Genomic DNA, 17990 nt, shown 5'->3' on the forward strand with positions numbered 1-17990 from the left:
TCACCCATTTTCGAGTAAATACAAGCAAAATTAGGCTTTGGAGCCTGAACAAAAGTTTTAGATCTATGAAATATCTTTCCATATCATCTTGGCTCACTTAAAATGAAATCTTATACAAGGAGATATGCTAAAACTACTAACAGTTGTCCAGTTCAAAAACGGGTTTGGTAAACTTACCTCAAAAGTGTGGAGTAGCTTGTGGCTCAATCAAAACAAGTCTTGTTGGTGATTTAGTGGGATAATTTGATGAGAGGAGAGGAGTTTTGGGGTTTTATTTTTCTAGAGAAAACGAAATTAGAGGAGGTGGAGAGGATATTAGCCAAAAAGGTATATATGTTACTTGGATAAGGATGAAAAAAAAATGTGGCTGCCCAAACTTTTATGCTTGGATAAATATGAAAGAGTGGCTGCCCAAAATATTAAATATCTATTCCATTTCTTAATTTACTAAGATAATAATAGTAGGAGTAGTTTACATAAATACACCATAACACTTCAAACAAGTTTCAAATATCATCAAATTCACGTTTAGGAAGTGCGAAGTAAAATATATCCTTACTATTAAGATATGATCAATCGAAAATTCTAAGTGTTAGTTTAAAATTTTTGGGGTGTTACATCCCATCCAAAGTTCAACATATAACCTGCAAGCAGCTCAATTTCTAGATTGTATCATCACACAACTTATGGCTTTTCCATTTGTAGGGGAATAAAATGATTTGACCGATAAAGCACAAAACTTGCATGAAAAGGATTTTATTATTGGTATTTAAAAGAATCATCTTATCAGCTAAGCAATTGTTATACGTATTGATCTGCAGCAACATACCTCTTTGTTTAAATGTGCTTAGTTAAATATCACAAGGATCAAAATAACAATATACATATAATTTAAGGACAAAAAATGCTAGTATTATCCCAAGAATAATCTTATCTATCAGCTTGCTACCTGGTATTTTTGAAAAAGCAATTAATTATTGATCTGGTACAACATACCTGTTTGTTTCGGAATTTTCAATTCTGTAGAAATGGCAGCGACCTATAATTGACGATGACATTTCGACTAATGTAAATAGAGCTAGAGAGAGAGGCGACGTTAAAAAAAATAAGGGGAAGAAACGCTTTAGGTTTTTCCTTTCTTTATTATTGTCTATTTTCTCTGTTTTGCCTTGTAATTTATTTCTGTTACATTTATAGAAAAGTCACCAAGGGCAAACTTGTCATTTTGACTCACTCATAAATCTCTTGGTATTTTATGTCACACGACATTCCTTGAAATGGCAACAACCTATAGTTGACGATGACATTTCGACTAATGTAAATGGAGCTAGAGAGAGAGAGGCGACGTTAAAAAAAATAAGGGGAAGAAACCCTTTAGGTTTTTCCTTTCTTTATTATTGTCTATTTTCTCTGTTTTGCCTTGTAATTTATTTCTGTTACATTTATAAAAAAGTCACCAAGGGCAAACTTGTCATTTTGATTCACTCATAAATCTCTTGGTATTTTATGTCACACGACATTCCTTGAAATATCTGCTCTTCAGTTCTCCTTCAGACACTCAAATACACTTTGCTAAGTTCTCATATAAGCCTGTCAAGTACAGGAAATCTGGCATTGGTGCTACTTACTCATCAAGGAACTTTCCATTGAAGTGAATAGTGAGATATAGGTCTCAATTTATATGATACACTTTTCCTTTTAGTCAGTCCCAAAAAGAATGACACATTTTCTTATTTAGCAACAATTTAACTTTGAACTTTACCTTTTATGCTTAACGAGATGATTTATAACCACACAAATATCTTTGACTTGTTTTAGATCACAAGATTCAAAAGTCTTCCTTTACTTTTAAAACTTCGTGCCCAGTCAAATTACATCACATAAATTAGGACGAGAGGTGTAATCTTTTTGTTGAAGCCTTATCTTTTTTTTTGGGGGGGGGGGGGGGGAACCATAAAATAAGCCAATATTTTACAAACAGAAAAGGAAAAGCAAACTAAAACAACAAAACTAGCAACTCAGACAACAAGCCCAAAGTGAAAAGCTAAGATTAGGAAAGTGCAGACTGGTAGCTCATCAATCAGATCTAACACTTCCAGGTAAAACCCTCTTTCAATCACTTAGATTTCCACTAATCAAGTCTTGTAGCTGTGAATCGGCGAAGAATAACTCGTGAAATGTTAACCCCCCTTTTCTTGAATTCTTACATGCTCGAATTTGGGGTTTCAATGTTAATGTCTGTCCATCTTCTCTGATTTGCATGCCTCTATGTGTTGATGGAGTTGTTTGTAAACTATTTCTCTGCAGCTCACTTCTTTATCATGAATCCGTCTTAATGTAACAAAGAATGTTAGTCTCCCCCATTTAGCTGTATAAGTTTGTTTGGATATTTGCCATCGACAATGGATGATAAACACCTAAAAGAACTAATTCAGCCATAATAAAGGATAATAAACTCTGATTGTTAAAGCACCAATGAAGTTTCTAATGGTTGTACTGTATCCTTTGCTTCTCATCTACTGACAGTTCTTCAATGGGATGAGCCATAGGCTAATACCACCATTAGAAGTTTTGTCAATATTTAAGTTACAAAGTCAGACTTGTACATCATTATTTCCTGTATTTCTAGCATTCTTGATTATGATAATTGGTACTTGTGCTTTGTCTAGATTAAGGATTTTTCTCCCTGCACAAGGTAGTTTGGAAAATGTTGAAAAACTTGATGTACCTGCAAAAGGAAAAGCTAGGTTAGTTAAATAATCTGCTAAAGTTGCTAAAGTGTTCCCTTCCCTGAACACATGTTGTGTTATCACATTGAATTGATCCTTCAGTGCCTTTAGTTTGTCCACTTCTGTGATCATACACCATGGTGGCTCCCATATACCATCCACAACATTCTTCATCATTAGAGAGTAGGTCTCCAAAATAACAGAATGTAGCTCAAGCTCCACACAATAGAGTAAATCCTTCAATATGGCTCTAGCTTCAGCTATTACATTTGTATTGATGCCAAACTTTTTACACTCTGCATAAACCAAATCTCCCTTCCAGTCCCCTATACAAAAACCATAAGAACTAGGCCCAGGATTACCTCTAGAAGCCCCATCTATATTACATTTAAACCATCCCTCATTAGGAAATTTCCAGCAAACAATCTTAGAGACTAGAATAGGCTTATAGTCTTCTAAGAATTCAACCAAATCAGGCTACAAAAAAGGAATGTTATTAAGCCATGGGTATCTCAACTTAGCTAAATAGAATAGATTGTTGTTAATCTCATGTACTACCCTTTTAAAGCTCACATTTCCACCATGCTTAATAGTATTCCTTCTTTTCCATAATTCCCAAGTAATTATAGCTGGAACTGCATGTAAAATAGGTTTGAACTTTTCACTACAATCCATTTTCCACCATGTTCTGATAACCCGCTAGAGTTGGATCAGATTCATCTGAATTCCCACCGCATCTCTGAACACTTTTCAGACTTCTGTTGCAAAATTGCCCGTTAAAAATAAATGTTGCATTGTTTCCTGTTGTGGAACTGTGCAACAGTAGCATCCAGTTGTCACAGGAATTCTCATGCTCATCAGTTTGTCAGCAGTAGGCAATTTGAATTTCCACAACCTCCATAGGAAAAAAGAAATCTTAAAAGGCACCCCTTTAATCCATAATTTCTTAAAATCTTCTTGCTCATGTTCCTTATGTCTCGGTATGTCCCAAGCACTGTTAACAGTGAATTTTCCTGTGCTTGTTGGCATCCACCATGGCTTGTCCCAATTACCCTGCAGTTGATCTATGCATATTCCAGTTTTTATGTGTTCAACAATCTCTACAGGAAAAGATTGTTGTAATAAATCCTCCTTCCAGTGCCCATCTTCTATCAAGTCGGCCACATCCTTCAGTTCCTCATTAAGAGGATATTCAATAGGGACCACATAGTGCAAAGCTCCCAATTTAGTTCGGTTTTCATACCAAACATTTGTTGTCCCTCATTTAATTTCCCACCAGATTTCATGCTCTATATTCTCTCTCACTTCTAGCATCTTCTTCCACACTTGAGTCCCCCCTTCCATTGTATCAAAGTAGGAATCACCTTTTTACAATATTTATTCCACATATAATTTGCCCATAGGGTTGATGTTGTTCTGAATCTCCACCATAATTTTGCAAACAATGCATTAGACACATCAAATAAAGATTTAAAACCAAGTCCTCCTTCCTGAGTTGGTAAACATACATCATGCCAAATCGTCCAGTGCTTACTCCTTCCTTCCTCCTTATTACTCTAAAAATATCTAGCAAATATTTTATGAAGTTCAGTAATCACACACTTTGGAGGTGCCAGGACAGAGAGCAGATGAATAGGCATACTCTGAAGAACATTTTTAATCAATACAGCCTTTCCACCAAAAGACAGAAGCTTTCCTTTCTAAGAATGCAATCTTCCCTTCGCCTTCTTAATGAGCTCTGTATAGTAAACCTTCTTCTTCTTGGAATGAAAAATAGGGCACCCTAGGTATGTAAAAGGGAATTGTCCCTTAGAGAAACTTGTAATATTAGTAACCATTTGAGTTAACTCAGTACCAATATTAGAGTGCATGTAGAAAGAGCTTTTTCCTTTGTTGACTAGTTGACCAGAAGTATGCTCATAGTTTTTCAACACTTGCATTATATATTTTAGAGAGTATGTATCAGTAGATGCAAAAATGATAGTGTCATCAGCATAGGCTAAATGGTTTAGAGGACAAGACCACTTAGGCATCCCATATCCAACAAATTTGTTGTCTTGAAATAAGGAATTCAGAGCTCTTGATAACATTTCTGCTAAGAGTAGGAACAGTGCAGGAGACAAAGGGTACCCTTGTTTCACACCTCTTGTAGACTGAAAGAACCTGGTAGCTTGTCCATTCAATAAAACAGAATACTAGTTATTAGCAATCAAACTCCTGATCAAATTAATTAGGTGCTCCGCAAAACCCTTTTTCCTAAACGCATGTAACAAATACTTCCATGATACTCTGTCACAAGCCTTGGCCATATCCAGCTTAATAACAACACTTGCTGGCTTCCCTCTAATTCTGATATCTGAAACAATCTCCTGTGTAAGTAGAATATTTTCAAAAATACTTTTCCCCTTCACAAATCCAGATTGATTTGAAGAAATCAAAGACGGGATTATACTTTCCATTATATCGTGAAGAACCCTGGATATCACCTTGTTAATAAAATTGGACAGACTAACTGGTCTCATATCTGAAAAGGTCTGTACAGGGTGCTTTTTGGGTATGAGAACCAAATTGGTATGAGTAATGGATTTTGGAAGTTCAACCCCATCAAAAAAGGCTAATACTAGGGCATGCACATCATTACCAACTATGTCCCAGCATTGTTGATTGAAAAAACCTGTAAAACCATCAGGTCCACTTGTACTGTTACCATTCAAGGCAAAGACTGCATTCTTGACTTCTTCCTTTGAAGGGTATGAGCATAATATCTGTCACGACCCAACCCCGTAGGCCGTGATTAGTGCCCGAGCTGGACACTCGTATACACCTGTTAACTATAATCATCCACAGCTAGCATAATAAAGAACTTATATATATAAAAAGATAAGACGTCGTCTTAAAACTGTCGCATATATGCATATCATAGCCACCTGTCTCCTGAGGAGTTACAACTTTCAGCAGATAATATCGCACATAAGCCGGCAAGGCCGTCATGATATAGGGGAACGTCCCAACTATACACGAGTCAACAAGGCTACCATAATATACAGCTTCCAGAACATATATATATATATATATATATATATATATATATATATATATATATATATATCTACGCAAGCCGGCAAGGCTGCCACTACACACAACATCCCAAAACATATATATACGCAAGCCGACAAGGCTGCCACTACGAATGGGAACGTCCCAAAACATAAGTCATACAAACACGACTGAACAGTAGCTATATACAACCCACACATATGTCTACAGACCTCTAAGAGTAACATCAGTATTATATGACGGGACAGGGCCCCGCCGTACCCCTGGATAACCACATATATGCAAGAAAAGGTTCTATACCAAAACTCTGGGCTCCTGAACAAGGGAGCACTCCAAGATAGCTGAATAAAAATCCTAAGCTGGCGGATCACCAAAACGAGCGTCTGTACCTGCAGGCATGAAACGCAGCCCCCCGAAGAAAAGGGGGGTCAGTACGGAATATGTACTGAGCATGTAAAGCATGAAATATAGTGAACAGGGTCATACTGAGATGAGAAGTGTAGAAAACTAGTACAATAACCAGAAAAACCACAAGGCTTACCTTTGAACATAAACCATACGCGTCAATATCATATCCAACCAGTTATAGAACTTAGTGACATAATTAGATAATAATCCTATACATACGCATATAAAACGTGTCCCGGCCCTCTAATGAGGGACTCGGTAAATAAAATCATCATATACATGTACATATAATGTGTCCCGGCCCTCTAGTGAGGGACTCGGTGAATAAAGTCATCATATGCCATCCTGGCCGCCATCCCCATATCATCATATCATTATGTCATCATGTCATCATATACATATACATATAACGTGTCCCGGCCCTCTAGTGAGGGACTCGGTGAATAATGCAGTGGATCTGTGCACGAGAACATGTCCTGGCCCGGGACTCAGTGAAAGATGTAACAGTATGCACGAGCAGAGTAATAAGTAACCATATACACATAAATCATCTTTGAGACTCAATAGATAAGTAGACTAGTCAATGCTCGAGTATCAAGATAATAGTCACACTCAGTACTCTTTGAAAATCACTACGAACTATGTCAAATAACGTCTCAGGAATCATAGACATGTATCAAGTCAATCCGAGGCAACTTATAAAAGTTATGGTTATTGGGCAATATGGAGTTTCTCAAGAATAGGAACTTTCATGAATCATTTACTATCCGATCATATAGGAAGCTCGAGAGCAGTAGTTCGACTATTTTAAGAACTCTAATATCAAGAAGTGGATAAAAATCATAATACATGCTCGAAACTTATGAGTAGAATTACCCCGAATCTCATATCGTTTCATACTTACATCTAGGACATGCCAAAAGAAGGAAATGATAGGCTTTACATACCTTTAGCGTTACTCGTAACACGACCCGCATACGCTGTCCAATAGTACTTTATCCTATATTAAGATGTCAAGAACTACGATTAGGCTACGAGGGAATTCAATACGTATTCTAACGTTAGTAACTCCTTTCTAAATAATTTGACGACATTCCCTTTTACATTCAAATCAACCACATACAATCAAGCCAACACCAACGATCACACGTTTAAGTGTTAACCCGAGGCCATTCAAACAAGACTCGAGAACACTTCGGACAACCCGCACAATATTCATAACAGCCCGACCAACATACCATACCACCCGCAATCCTCCAAACTCAACAAGAACAACAACAACAACACATTCTTTTCTTCCACTTTCACGAATCCTACCAACAACCACACGTTTAGCAACATCATTTATATAAATGCAAGAAACTATATTAACATCATATTAGTTTCTACCACAGCCCACAAACAATTACAACTCCAATTTGAACCATTAAACTTTCATTTTCATCATAGAATCCACAACAACAACAATAAAAAATACTAAGTAAACTTAGTTCATCGTTCCTACACAAACAGCCCCTACACGGCTTCAACACCAACACACATAAATCCATGATTTTCATTCATTTCTACACACTACAACACGTTCAAACCATCCACAACACATGCAAAAGAAGATTAAACCTTACCTTTAATACTTGGCTTTTCAACTTGGCTCCAATTTGCTGAATTTAATGGCTTCAATTAACAACCACCCTTGCTGCCCTCAAGGACTAATTCACGTTACCATAGACCTTCATTTGATTTAAAACACCATGGAAAATTAATTTGAATCAAGCTTGGTGAACCTGATTTTTTTTTCCACCATAGCCGTGAGCACTTCCCTCTCTATCTCTATGGTTTATTGTTGTGGAGAAGATGAAATGGATTATGACTATGTAATTAGTCAGCCATTATACTTATATATGCTGCCTTATAGAGTGACACATGTCCCACTTATAGCATGGGCCAATCAAATTTGGCCATGCCATGAGTGGGGTCCACAGCCACTAACACTTAATTCATGACTAATTAAACTTTTAATCCCATTTAATAATCTAATCATGGTAAATTAATCCCAAATTTCCATTAATATTTCCACACCAAATAAAATTTATAAGCAACTTGTGCATTAATAAAAAAAAATCGGGAATTAAAAGTCCTTGTCTCATATCCGAAATAATCTTACCTTCGGATTTATGTTGATTAACTTACGAATAATCCGTCGTATAAAAATACGGGATATAACAATATCATATTCTGTTTATGTGTCACCATACGAGGTACATGTTGGAGTATTTCAAAGTCATTTACATCCTCTTATTGACTGAATTGTTTCTGAAAGAAATTCACTGCTTCCTCTGCTATAAGATCCATTGAATCCAACCACACCTCATTGCTGTCTTGTATTCTATTTAATTGCAGTTTCTTCCTCTTACCACTAACATAGTTATGAAAGAAACTGGTTTTCCTATCACCTTCAGAGATTTCTGCCTCCAATTCTGTTCTTCTATGCTAAAATATTTCTTCAGTTCAGCTTGAGCTTTCTGAAGTACTATTCTGTTAACAATGCTTAGATCTTCTTCAAACAATTGTTCCTTCACCTTTACAATCTCCTTCTTTATTGCTAATTCTTTTAAAATGTCTCCATAAGTTTCTATACTCCATCTTGATAAAGTCCGTTTCAAGTTCTTCAGTTTTTGTTTGAAAGCTAAGTATGGGGATCCCACAAAATCAAATTTCCAATTCTGAACAACCAGGTTCTTGAATGACTCATGTTGAGTCCAGAAATTCAAAAACCTAAAAGCTTTTTTTAATTGCAATATCCTCTTCCCCACAAGATAAAAGTAGAGGAGCATGATCTGATCCAATTCTTGAGAGATGCTCTACTTCTATTTGTGGGAAGATATCTTGAAAAGAAGAATTAACCAGAATTCTATCTAATTTTTTAAATATACAGTCATTGGCTGATCTTCCATTCCACCAAGTATACAGACTACCTTTGAAACCCATATCAAACAGTCCACAAGAGTTAATACAGATGGCAAAATCTTCACATTCAGATAATGTAACTGGCAAGCCTCCCAGTTTCTCCTCTTCTGATAAGACCACATTAAAGTCGCCTCCAACCATCCATGGCAAATCCAAAGAAGCTGCTGTATGATACAAATCATCCCATAGTTGTAATCTTTCCCTTTCATCACATTTGGCATAGACAAAGGTTACAATCATAATCTTATCTATGTCTTGATGGTGAATTTTCAAAGTAATTTGTTGCTCTGAATTCATCAATATATCACATTGCACTGATGCATCTACAAACACCCATATTTTTTCATTTTTATTTACAATGGAACACTCCATCCTAAGTCTTCTTTTGTACTTCTAAATGTGTCTACAATTCTAAAAAGGCTTCACAAGAGCCACAATGAAGCATTTTTGTTGTCTTTGAATGTTGATGAGTCTATGAAAATCCTGTTGTGTATTAACAGACCTGATGTTCCAAATTCGAGCCTTTATCATCATTTAATCTTAGTTGATGCTATCCTCTTTGGTAGCACCCTTTTAGACTGTGCTACTTCTTGATTCTTGATCTTTTTTCCACTAATAGCTAGAGCCCGTGGAGATAGGTCTGCCACTCTAGCTACTTTGTGAATATTATTTGACCTGTTTCCACCTCTTTTTCTTCCTCCTCCTTTTCTAGCTCATTTGTGGTTCTTTGTATCTCTGCTTTAGTCACTTTGTGAGCAACTATATCTCGTAAGACTGCTTTTGAATGAGTTTTTGAAACCTTTACTTTCACCTTTTTATTGCTCGTATTTTGAGTTAGCAGTGTTTTGGACCCCTTCTTTTGATTTACCCTGATTATTATTGGGAGATGCTGATGTATTTTTTGAGTTAGGGTTAACATTATCCCTCTTGTTTAGCTGATTTTCAGTTTCTACTAGCTATTTTTGTGTTGACTCCATCTTGTCTCTTGTGGTGTTCTGATGCTGCTCAGTATCCAATTCATGAATCTCAGAAATCACTGGAACTGATGAAAGGTTCTCCTTCTGGATGGTATGTGACATTTTATCCTCTTTGTGACTTGATAAACAAACAGGTTGTTGGTTCTTCTTGCCTACTCCATCTGCTGATATTATTATTATGTTTTGCTTTTTAATTGGTTGCTGCAAGGTTGTATCATCTGGAGGATCTTCCTCAATGGTTTTACTCTCTTGATTGTTTATTGCCTTGCTTTCCCCAGTACTGTTCTCTTCCCCATTAAAAACTAAAGCACATGAAGATACCCCCTGGTTTTCTACATTAATTATTCCTTGTTGCACAATTTGTATTTGTTCTAGCCCTCTGTATATGTTCAAATCAGTAGATTGAGTTTCACTCTTTTCTTCCAGCTGGTTACAATTCTTCTCCTTCTCTATCTCTATCTCCTGATGGGCCTTTATCATTACAAATGCATTAATGTTATCCCCTCTTTCTCCCTGATTTTCAGAAGAAATTGAATTTCCTTCATGAGAAGGATCATTGCTTGAAATTTCTCCTGATTCTGTGCCCTCCACCTCCTCTCTTCTTTCTTCCCATTTCTTTCCTGAATCTTGTTTCATGGCCCTTTCTCCTTTTATGTCAAGTTTACCTTGTTGATTGAGAACTCTTCCAAATGTAGCTTTTATCCAGGGCTTTGTACTTTTATCCTTGTCATCACTGCTTTTCTTTTCTCCTCCAGTTGTGTCATTTACTTCTAGCCTCTTTTGTGTACAGTTAGTGTTTATGATTGGATTATTCAAATGTGTTTCTTTATTCTCTCCTGATTATTCCTTCATGTTGGCCTTAGTAGGTTCATATGGTTGTTGCTCTCCCTGTTCTTTAGAATTGTTTCCATTTTATTGTTGTGTATGTGCTTCCTGCTTTTCTTCATTGTCTGCTAGTTTGCTCTCTGAATGTTCTTACTCTATTAATGCTACAAACTGATTGCTAGTTTGCACAGCATTATAAGTATCTTCTGCCTTCTTTTCCCTATTTTTGCTTTTTGAATTTGACCCTGTTTTTTTTTTTTTGGCAATTAAAAAGATTTTATTAATTACCATGGAAACATTACAAAACCAGGGGTGAATAGACCAAATTCAGCCCCTCTCATAACGTAAACCTATCAAAATGCTACTTTCCCTGCTTTACTCTTACATACACATAACCAAAAAACTAATAGAGACCTATTGAACCTATTCTATATCCGAAGACTCCACCAGTTTAGACAATCTCATGTTCCTCCGAACTCTGATGCACATAGTAGTCTTCAAGCTATGAGTTATTACTTCACTGTCTCGCCTTTGTTGTTAGTACACCCTTGCGTTCCTTTCGATCCAAATGTCATACACAGTTGCAGCAAAACAGGCCTTGAGTAACCTGTTCTTTACTGTTTTCCCCTTAGATGTTGTCATCACCCAATTCCATTCATCCTCCCAAAGTAATATGGTTCGATTTCACTTCATCCAAGTAAGTAAGTTCTGCCAAATAGCACTGGAAAAAGGACACTCAAAGAAAAGGTGTTGAGCTGTTTCATCAGCCATATTGCACAATACACATTCAGCATTAACATCCATTCCCCATCTGGTAAGAACATCCTTGGTTCTTAATCTTCCATACAATGCTAGCCATAGAATAAATAAGGTTTTAGGACTAGCTACATTGTGACATAGCAAGCTTCTCCATTCAACATTATCTACCTCTTCTCTAATACTCTTGTAGACCTTAGAAATCTAGAACTTCCCCCTGTGAGTATACTGATTGCTAGAGCTTAATATTGGCCAGTGTTTCCTCATGTTTAAAATCTTTCTCACCATCCATGAAGCTTGCTTAGGGAGTTCCATTAGTGCAATGTTCTGCCTTTTTATATAGTATGTGTGGACCCAAGTGATCTATATCTTTTCCTTGTTAAGACTTAATGCCCAAAACAACTTGCAAATGGCTGCTTGGTTCCAGATTTTCATATTCAAAATGTTTAATCTACCTGCACTTTTGGGGAGGCAGACTTTGTCCCATGAGACCAAGGCCCTTTTGGATACGTTTGGTTCTTCTGTCCACAAGTATGTTCCACATATAGCTTCTACTAGCTTGATTACTTTTTGAGGGAGCAAGAACAGTTGTGTCCAATAGGCTTGGACGTCAAACAAAACAACCTTTATCAGTTGAAGTCTACATGCATAGGAAAGGCCCCTTGCCATCCAGTTAGTTATTCTAGTTGTAATCTTAGCTACCAAGGGTTGGCGTTGTGCAATAGTAAGCCTTTTGGTAGAGAGTGGTACACCAAGATACTTGAAAGGCAATTCCCCCATTTCATACCCCAACAGTTGTAGTATATCTTCCTTTGTATCCCTGTTAACACCACCAAAATATACTTGACTTTTAGCTAGGTTAGCTTTGAGCCCTGATGCAACAGCAAACATTTGAAACTTCTCATGTAGTAACTGTACAAAGCCAGCATCCCCTCTAGCAAATAATAATAGGTCGTCAGCAAAGTATAGATGAGTAATGTTTAGCTTCTGACATCTTGGGTGAAAATTAAAGTCAGGATTCTCAGCTAAAGTACTCAAGCATCTATTCAAGTACTCCATGATCAAAACAAAAATATATGGGAACATGGGGTCCCCCTGTCTCAACCCCTTTTTTGCTTTCATAGTCTCTGATAGGTTTCCATTTATTAAGAAAGTGTAACTCACTGTTGTAATGCAACTCATGATCCAGTTCACCATCAAATAAGGAAAACCAAGCTCCTATAGCATTTGTGAAATAAAGTGCCACTCCAAAGAATCATATGCCTTTTGTAAGTCTACCTCGATCATACATCTCGGTGATAACTGTTTTCTTGTATAGCCTTTAACCAGTTCATGGCTCAAGATGATGTTGTCTGATGTGGGTCTTCCAGGAATCAAAGCTGATTGATAAGGTCCCACAATTCCATCTATTACCCCTTTGATTCTATTAGAGATTACTTTAGAGATAATCTTGTAGAGGGTGGAGCAACAAGCTATGGGTCGAAAGTCCTTCACCGTTTCAGAATGAGAGGATTTAGGTATCAAAGTGATTAATGTGTTATTGATGGCCCTAAGCATTGGGTTGTTATGAAATAAATCCTGGACAGCATGTTGTACATCATTTCCAATTATAGGTCAGGCCTTTTTGAAAAAACAAGAGTTATAACCATCCAAACCTGGTGCTTTATTCTCATCTATTTCAAAAAGGGTTGTTTTCATCTCCTCCGGTGTGACTTGTTTACACATATCCTCCTGTTGTTGTCTATTTAAACTAGGTCCCTTCCTTACTACATTTAGATCAATCCCAGGGAGTCTATCAGATGAAGAGCCAAGCAAGGACTTGTAGAAAGTCAAGAAAGCTTGCTCTATATCAGTATGCTTGTGAAGTACTTCCCCAACTTCATTTTTTAGCATAGTTATAGTATTAGTGCTTGCTCTAGCCTTCATACATGAGAAAAAATATATGTTGCCAGCAATAATCCAATGTGCTTTAGATTTTTTCTTAAAGATTTTCTCCTAGATACTTAGCCACTTGTTCAATTCTGCTAGCATGTCCCTCTCCCTCTCAATTTGCTCAGAGTCTCTGTGTGTAGTCATTACAGCTTGGATAGTTTTCAGCTTCTCTCTAACTGCTGCTACCCTGTTTTCAATACTTCCCCCCTCCCTTTGTATTAAGTTCTTCAAGGGGTCTTTACACATTTTCAATTTTTTCCATATCTGGTACATATGAGTTCCCTGGATGTCCTGCCTCCAGACTACAGCTACACAATTTACAAACTCTTCATGCTCAGCTAAAACATTCAGAAATCTAAATGGCTTTCTACTTATTTGGTTATTAGGGGCAAACTCCAGATGGATAGGAGAGTGATCTAAAAAATATTTATCAGTAAAGTGGGCTGTGATATGGCCATACTCCAGGACCCATTGGCTGTTGCAAACTGCTCTGTCAATTCTAATCCAAACATGTCCATTGGTCCAGGTAAGGACTCTCCCAGTAGACTTCACAGTTGTTAGGTTAAGCACATCAAGCACTTGTTTGAAATCTCTTGTTTCAGATTCAGTCACGGGTTGTCCACCTATTCTGTCATCTGGTTCAAGTGGAGAGTTAAAATCTCCAGCGATGCACCAAGGTGTAGTAATTGTTGCCCCTATTCTTTGTAAAGCTGCCCATAATTCCTTTCTTTCCTCTATAGTATTCCTTGCATAGACAAAGGTCATCTCACATTTGAAATTTGAGTTTCTAACTTCTACCGTACAATGTATATATTGAGCATGTGTCTCCTGTATTTATATTCTGATTTGATTATCTTGCCAAAAAACCCATATTCTTCGGTTCTCTGCTTCATTATAGTTATGTGCATATGCCCATCCTTTGGCTATATGTAGCAGGCTTGAAGCAAACTTCCTCTCCTTTACTTTAGTTTCCAATATCCTAGCAACCAAAATTTTATGTTTCTTCATATAAACTCCCAACTCCCTCTGTCTGTGGGGCTTGTTCATGCCCCTGACATTCCAGATAATTCCCTTCATGGAGCAGTTGTCGTGGTCCTCCCATCTGGAGGTCTCCTTGCATCATTAGTGGCACCAGTACCCAGAGCCAAAGGTAAGAAAGAGTTCGCAGTCATCATAGGAGATTTCATTGGGGGAAACTCTAAGTCATGTAGTATCACAAAGGCTTCCCTATTCTCAGCAGAGCTTGAGGCTTTTTCCATCGGAGCGTTCACCTGTGAAGCCCCTTGTACAGTTGGAACCAATGCCTTCTTTTGATACTGCATATTTCTCCTTCGCCTATTCCATCCTTGGTCACCCCTGGGCTGATTCTGTCTTTGCTTTTGAGCTTGAGCAGTTAGTCTAGGTGGTTGAGCAACTGCCTGAGCATCTGGTTGAGCAGCTTGAGCAATTGGTTGAGCAGCTGACTTAGGTACTAGTTCAACAGTTCTAGGATCCTCCTCCCGGCAAACATGCCCAAATTTGATGCATTTCTTACAGAATTGAGGCCTCCAATCGTGTACCACTAATTGGTCAAAGACTCTGCCTAAAGGATCCATGATGGATATCTCATCAGTCATATCTTGGGTAACATCTATATCCACCAACACTCTCGCATATGATAGTCGTGTTTGGTTCCTTGTGCATTCGTCTGCAAAGATAGGTTTCCCCAACCTACTAGCAATCTTACTCAATATCTTTGGTCCCAACAGTTAAATGGTAGGTTAGGCAATCTAACCCAAATTGGCATAGTTCTAGGGCATTCTTGCTAGAAATCAAATTCAGGAGTTCATTCCTTAAGTATTAGGGGCATGCTATTCAAGGTATACGGTCTTGTACATAGGATCTCATTCCGCTCCTCCATGGTTAGAAATTTTGCTACATAAATCCCTCGTCGTGGAGGTAGAGCTCCAACAATGTCACTGCCTTCCAGTGCTTAGCAATGTATTTACTCATAAAAGTATAGCTCGGTGTTTCCCCCAAAGTATAAATGATAAGTGCATTCCTCCACTCTTCAGTTTGTTCCTCAATTTTAGTTGCCTCTATTACTACCATGGGTTTACCATCAATTATTTGTGGAGGTATAAAATCAAGGGTCATACCATGTGTAGCTGCTTTATTATGAGTGAAAAGGCCAGCCCATGTGTTTGGCGCTTCTCCGTCTTCCTCCGCCTGCTGTTCCGGTGGAATTATTATTGCTGCAACAGGGTTAACAGCTACTGGTTCAGGTGTTACTTGTGTGAGATTCTCCTGTGTCCTAGATGTCTTGTTCTGGGTGCTCGATTGAGATCTCGACGGTTCCCCATGCCCATTCGGAGTACCAAGGTGCAGAGGTACAACAACAGGGGTTCTCATTTTCATTGTAGAAGCACTTTCAGTCACCTTTGGTGTAATCGCCTCCGCAGTAGACATCATCTTGTTGGTGAATCGCATCGCTGGTGGGTTATCGGTCTCTTTTCGAGGTCTTCCCCGACCTCGTTTAGCCATGGAAATGAGTTCGCAGGCGCACTTTAGCAAGAGGAGCTAAAATACGCCGAGAGCATTTTTTCAACTTTAAAGAAAAGCATTCCTGTTGTGTTGTTGTGTACTTTATTGTCCTTCACAGGGTTCCAAGTACCAGGATTTCCCAACATTCTTCCACTAGATAGCATTCTGGCTGAATTATGGTATCCTCTTTGCATCACCTTCTCTGGATTCTTGTGTTTCCCCTCCTTTCTTTGTTTTTCTCCTGCTCTTTATTACTTTGTTCCTGTCTGTGTATTGCATTGCTATTTTCCTCTTCCTTCTTCTTTTCCCCCCTTGGTTGTACAAGTTCAGGATTGATCACTCTGCTTTCATATTCATCATGCCCCTGTAGTTTGCATACCCTACAATATTTGGGAATATAATCATAATGAATCTTCACATTAATTATACTTATAGCACCTGTGGTTTCATCTTCAATATCCATCCTGATCTACCTCCACCACGTAGAAAATAAAATAAAAAGGGTGATAAAGAGATTGAATGCAATTTCCAAATTATGAAAGATTAGATAGAATCCTACCAATCTAAATCAAAGTTTCCCCTTACTAGATCAAATAGGGAAATTCAAAAAAGTACAGGAAAGGAAACCTTGTTCGATGACCACTCTTCCTTCTGAATAGAGATAGGGTCGCCTATCAATCAACCATCCGAGGAAGAATAGGATTTTATTCCCTGGCACTGGGACTTTCACTCGAATCTTTTTCAGTGTGAAGGTTTTCTGAAAAAAGGTTTTCTACTCCTTTGTCCTTGATCGAGTCAAGGATACGAAAGGGGTGTAGGAACATTACCATACGCCTGGCTTCCAGGTTTACTTGTTTTATATTATGGTTATATAGAATAACTTGGTCCCTTGCTTCCATTAATCAGGCTCCACGCGCTGGGAATACCTCTTCCGTGCGTCTTTCTCGTGGCACTTCTCCTAAAGACTGGGCTCCCAAGACATAAGAATTGATCGGGGTAGATCTGTCGATAAATCCACTAACACTTTGACCCTAGCACAACTAGGTCTGGTTTTGTTGATAGTTTCCATATCCAAATGAATACGCTGACCAACTGTTGAAGCAAGTGTGAATAAAGATTCTTTCACAAAATATGTAGGTAGCAGATTGGGAAATGAAATCCATGCCATAGCCTTTGATGTCTCTTCATCAATTTTAAATTTAGAGTCATACATTAATGGTCTCATTTGATATGAATATCCCTCCTTATCACTAATATAGTATGATGGTTTTGATGTTAACTTCACAAAGTCTTCAACTAGAGTACATCTAATTAGAACATGTCGACTTCTGAGGAAACCAATTTCACCTTCTCCTTTTAAACCACATTGTGCAGGGATTATTTTGTGCAGTTGATCCATGTCTGGCCATCCATAGGAAAATTTCCCCACCACAGTATGTTGCAGATTCTGCAGAATTTCCATGCGAGACACTTCATTCTCCGTCCACTTGACATATGAAGATCCATGTAGAAAGGAGATCTTCTTCATTTCAATAGGTTGAACTGCATGTTTTGGATTCTGAATAGTTGTATTTAGATGCGAAGGTTTCAAAAGACTAGCATATTGAATTTTGTTCTCATTATGAGTCACCCCCTCCTTTAGTGTAGTCGTAGTGATTTGCTGGTCAATCTCTCCGGTGGACTAACCAGCAGCCACGGAGGCCATAGGCGATTAGGTTGAAAAAATTAAGTTTTGCATGAAAATAGGAGGTGAGAGAAGAGAGAAATTTTGGTAAATTTCTTGGTAAGTTTATTCGATTCTCTCACAAAATATGAC

At 37.8% G+C, this 17990-nt stretch overlaps 1 long non-coding RNA gene across 1 annotated transcript; it reads left to right on the forward strand.

Annotated features, from left to right (window-relative positions):
- The first annotated feature begins 1964 nt into the window (after positions 1–1964).
- LOC132616469 (uncharacterized) lies at positions 1965–17990 on the forward strand. Its single transcript, XR_009573196.1, has 3 exons — positions 1965–2099; positions 10171–10229; positions 17549–17990. It is a non-coding gene; the product is annotated as an uncharacterized LOC132616469 (long non-coding RNA).

This window comes from Lycium barbarum, chromosome 11 (genome assembly GCF_019175385.1).
Source record: "Lycium barbarum isolate Lr01 chromosome 11, ASM1917538v2, whole genome shotgun sequence".
Taxonomy (NCBI): Eukaryota; Viridiplantae; Streptophyta; class Magnoliopsida; order Solanales; family Solanaceae; genus Lycium; species Lycium barbarum.